Source organism: Pinus tabuliformis, chromosome 2_2 (assembly GCF_031772625.1).
Source record: "Pinus tabuliformis cultivar Carrire ecotype Pingquan chromosome 2_2, CPIR1, whole genome shotgun sequence".
Taxonomy (NCBI): Eukaryota; Viridiplantae; Streptophyta; class Pinopsida; order Pinales; family Pinaceae; genus Pinus; species Pinus tabuliformis.
The window spans coordinates 998,396,620-998,402,009 of NC_142300.1; the positions used below are offsets into that span (position 1 = coordinate 998,396,620).

Genomic DNA, 5,390 nt, shown 5'->3' on the forward strand with positions numbered 1-5,390 from the left:
TGGTCAGTGGCCTAGTGAAGGCATCTGTAAGTGTGTTGGCATTGATGTCAACAGTCATGTTGGGGAGATGTGTAGGGTAGTTGGCATTGCCTAACTGTTGGCATTGATCTCAACCAGACTATCTTGGATGTTTTTTGCAACAGATGTTTGCAGTGATGGCCTAGGAGGAATCCCATGGTTGTTCACTGCTCAGAAGGATTCCTATGATAGCTGCAAGCTTTAAGTAGAGAATCATCATAACATCGAGCTTAGTGGAAAATCCATAAAATGATGAACCACTGTGATGGACGAGATGGAAGTCCATGGTAACTGCAAGATTCATGCAAAGGATCACCTTGGTGGTTGTGAGTTCAACTGCCCAGAGAGTCAAGGAGCAGAAGAGTGGAAGACATTTTGGATCCATCTTAGAGGTAGAAAATGGACTCAAAGCCTACATCAGACCCTTCCTATTGGATAGTTCTCTGAACAAACTTTCCAACGATATGTGGAAGTCCAACAGTGGACTCCTGGATCAAAATATTTGGTCTGTTGAAGTTCAAGGATTGAAGCCTTGGGAAGGAATATCAAAGGTATAATTTATCAGGGATCACAGATCGGAGGCTAGCCATATCAGCGATCACATATAAGAGGTTAGCATATCAGGCATATCAGCAATCATAACCTTGAACATCAGCTATATCGACGACCACATATCGGAGGTCGGACATACCAACACATTGCAACATCATAGTTTGGTGTATCGACAATCGAAGGTCTAGATACATTGGAGATTGGCAGATCGACACATTGGAATGTCGGAGATCGACATATTACAATATCAGAACTTTCTAAGTGTGACCCCTTTAAAAAGTTGCGGTATGGTTAAAACATTGATAGTGTTAAAATCTGCCAGGAATGCCAAAAGAGAAATAACAAAGAAATTCATCGCAAAACCAAAGGTAGGCAAGCCCTTTTCTCTCTGCTCTAGTAGGACATGTGGTGGCATATGATTGGCTCTTACAAGGACACATGACAGCATGCGATTGGCTCCGATAAGGACATATGACAACGTCTGATTAGCTCTGATAAGGGACAAGTGGCAGCTGATGTCAGCATGACGTGGCAGTATGGAAGGGAGTAGTCTACGGAGGCTGTAGAATGGCCCCTTTTCCGGCACCGGCCGGAAAATCGTCCGGCTCCAGCTGTCGGTAAACTCTCCATCCTCCACCACCATCTCCGCGCTCCGCCACCCTCTTTCTCCGCCACCCTCCCTGACAGCCCTGACATTCCCTGCATTCTTCTCTGCATTCCCTGACAAAAAAATCAGAATGCAGTTAAGCCACCTGACATCCCTGACCCATCAGCGACGAGCTGGAATTCATGGCGCGCGGGTGACCATTTCGAACCGGCGCGATTCCACTCTGCAGCTCACTTCCCGCTCTGAATTGCGATTCCGCTGTGCTGAGGTACCGCTCTGCAGCTCGGAGGCCAGGAACTCTTCAGCGCGCAGGTACCCTTTGCTATCAGAGCCGAGAAATTCACTGTCAACCTCAGCTGCTAGCTGCATATTGCTATTTGCTGCATCCTCTGTCTATGTCTTCTTTTAATCGTTTACTCGATGTCCTCCCTTTCCCTGTGGTGGTTGTTTTTATGTTTATACTCTCGGTTCATTTTGCAAGGAGAATCGAGCGATGTGGGTGCGAATGGCATGGGTTAATTGTGATATGCATGGGTTAATCCATTACACTATATTAAGCACTCAATTACTGCCAAATGACTTAAGCTCGTCAACAAACCTACATCCTCGATCTGCTTGCATGTATACCATATAGAGAATGGCTTCAGGTGCTTGTAGCTATTCCCCATATTGTTCATGCGTAACGAATTGTTTTCCCGCAGTTCGATCTGCAGCCCAACTACCACTCATTTTAATTTCGTTCTCATTCTCTTTGTTCAACTGCCCATTGGACCCGTAATGGGCTAGTGATTCCTTAAATCGTTTTATATTGGTTTCAAATTTATTAACAATGAACAAACAACATACTCTGTTGCGAGTGAGGAACAATCTTATTACCCATACATGAAATCGGTGTGTAGTCCATTAATACATTGCAGAAGCTCCTTCAAGTACTCAACAACATCTCCCAATATTGAGGTCTTGTCCGTCTGCTAAAAGGAAATGCCAAGCAAGAGGAGCTTTAGTGTTAGTTACCATTAATTAGCAACATCTCAACAAGCATTCAAATGAAAAAACTCTTAAAGTAGGCAAGTTTCCCCAAATTATATGTTCAAACTGTGAACAATAAACCAGAATCTATCATATCTAAATCATTTGTTGAACCAAGAATTCCACTGAAACTACGAAAATCTAACTAAACCTCCATTTAGCTCCTTCCTTTGCTTTTTTGTTGTATTTTTAATAATTAGATCGGCAATTTCTTCAACATAGCATGTCTCATGCAGCTTAAAACCATAAATCAAACTGCTTTCCATCTATTCATTCATCTTCAGCTGCACAATTTCAGCAAGTTCTGTTGGACTGAAGTCATCAAAAATGAAATATCTAGTCACTCTTCTACAAAATCCCTCATTGGAGGCAATTACACGCTTCATCGGCTCAGCATATCCTGCAAAGATTACCACCCCCTTTCCACTATCCATGACTGACATTATCTCCTCCAATGCTTCCAAACCATAGTCTTTGTCATCTGATTTCTGCATGGGTATCAACCTGTATGCTTCGTCAACAAAAAGTATTCCACCCTCTGCTTCCTTGATATGCAAAATACATGACTTTGGTTAATGTTTTGATATGCAGACTCTTATAGAGTATGTTGATATTTATTCATCTGAACACTTTAGAAAATTATGACCATACCTTTTTCCTAGTCTTGGGGCCAGTATGACCAACAAATTCTCCAACTAGATCTGTTCTTTGAACTTCAGTTACCTTGTCTGAAGGTAAAACACCAACAATATGCAAAAGTTTTCCAAGAATTCGGGCCACCATTGTTTTCCCTGCAAATATGTAACTAAACTTAGCTCAAATTCATAAACAGAAATAGAAAACAAATCTTCCAACCATTATTTTTTATAAGGAAACAGTCTATTACAGATCACCATGAAATGATCATTCTACGTGGTGATTTTCAATGGGGCTCAAAAGGAGATGATTAGATGACAGAAGATGAGTTTACATGATTTACATCTCTCCTTTCTGATACCTTTAAATTATTTTTCATGTTGGCTGAGGCAATATTACGATGAATGTAGAGCACATTTTATTAAAACAGACAAGAGATGAAAAAACAAATTCAGGAAAATATATATTGTATAATAAATATGAAGAAAATATGATCAATGCAACGCTAATAAAAACTAAAGAAGAAATTCATAGTGATTTGACAAAATCCACAATCCTCACAAGGACAAGTCTACAACAAAATTGTGGTATTTTTCGTATTAATATACCTTTGTAGTCTGAGCATTTGAACCCTGTATTTTAGTTTCCTTTGATTAAGTTTCGAGTTATGTCAAATGAATTGTCCATTTACCAAATGAGTAATACAATCTTTCAATTTTCAATATCTTATATGTTTTAACAGTAAGCTCGAAACAAGGAAGAAAGGATATTATTTTTATGAATACGGAAATATTTTGCAAGGTTTGACACAGGGTGTACCTGAATAAAATAAAGGTGCAACATTTCTCAATAATTCTTGCTAGAGAGATTTGAAAAAATATGGATTTGAAGAAAAATACTAAAGCCCTAAATGGCTTGAAATCATACTTAGAAATGTCAAAAGATGGAAAGTTGCAATTAGTAGATTGAACATTGGAAACTTATGTCTATTTTCTTCCTGATATGATTTAAATTCATAATGCCAGATCAATTAGACATTGCCTGAAGAAAATGAATAACTTATATCAGCTTCATTTTAATTGCCAGGTAGAAAAATGGAAACTTCAAAAAAATAGAGTGATCTTCAAATACAAAATATTTTTCAGACCTTTGCACAAAGAATTGGTGCACAATATGTAAGGGTACACCCCTTGAGATTTGTCAATAAGGAAACTTGGAAATGCTATGCATTCAAAAATATATGAACCCACAAGTTAAACAAGTACAAATCAGACAATGCAATTTCAAAGTGGGAAGCAATCTGGAGAAAACTATTGAAATTTGAATAGACTGCTTCCCCTCCCACTGTGCCACCCCCATCCCAAGCACAGTTTAAAGAAATACAATTGACAAAAGAAATACTGTAGAGAAAAAATATTGCCAGTACTAATTTTTTAAAGCAGACCAGCACATAAATATTCATAATTAATTGACAAAATATGTCCACCAGGCTGTGGTCTAGTCACAAGTTGGAGCACTTGCTGTAATGATGGCCCAGGTTCAAATATCAAGTTTGAAGGGCATGCCCCTGTCTGGTTTTATTTCAAGACTAGTTGGAGGAAGAAATTGACAGACCATCAACACCACATAGTCACAGTAAACATTTCAGTCAAAAAAATTGACATAATATTTTGGCATCTTCATGGGAAAATGAAGCTTATTAAACAAGGTGTCTGGCATGCAGTAATCCAAATATATTATCAAAATCTGGTTGAGTTGAGCAATGGAATCTTATGTGTACCTTTATTTTGACACACTGGGATACCCCAGTTGTTACTAAGTATATGATGTGTCTTCTCTTTATAATACTTAATAATTTCTGCGGGATGCTTCAGAGTTAGGTAAGCAGAAAACACGGTTTTGTAACTAAATCTTTGCATCTGTTCATGTTGTCAAAGGAATCTTTCCTTTAAGGAATGCCTTGTTGAAAATGAATGAGGCAAAAAGCAACATCTTAAAGGAAATGCTTGCATCCCAAATTTTTTGCATCCTTTTGTGCTATTTATTTTTGTCATCATTGAGTGATTGATATTTTAGACCTCAAAAAAAGCATAAAAGAGGTTTTATATTTATATATATGTTGAATAACTTGCTAAGATTGAAATTTTGGTTTTGATGTCCTTGCATATTGTTTGACCAGATTAGTTCAAAATGGGCAAGCGAAAGAAATGGAAATATATCATGGATCTTGAGGTGCAAGACCTCAAAGGAAAAATGACTTTCTCTAATAAAGACTTGGTTTGGACAGAAATAAATACAAAAAACAATGGTATTGATCGTGTTGCTGTAATCCCGTTACGACGAGTTGCTGACTTTATAAAAGGAGAGGAAGAAAATCCTATTGCTCCATGTAAATTCGTACGAAAAACAAAGGGTAAACCAAAAGAAAGATCTACTGCTGCATTGCAATATGATATGTGAGTATTTAAAATATATATTGTTTAGATCTTTTGAAACCACGGTTATCTTTCTTTGTATGTACTAACAATTTAAATTTTTGGTTTAGCTA

General features: G+C 37.8%; 1 pseudogene; it reads right to left on the reverse strand.

The window, feature by feature from the left end:
* Positions 1–2,337: 2,337 nt before the first annotated feature.
* Positions 2,338–3,163, reverse strand: LOC149196719 (protein CfxQ homolog; annotated as a pseudogene).
* Positions 3,164–5,390: the final 2,227 nt, after the last annotated feature.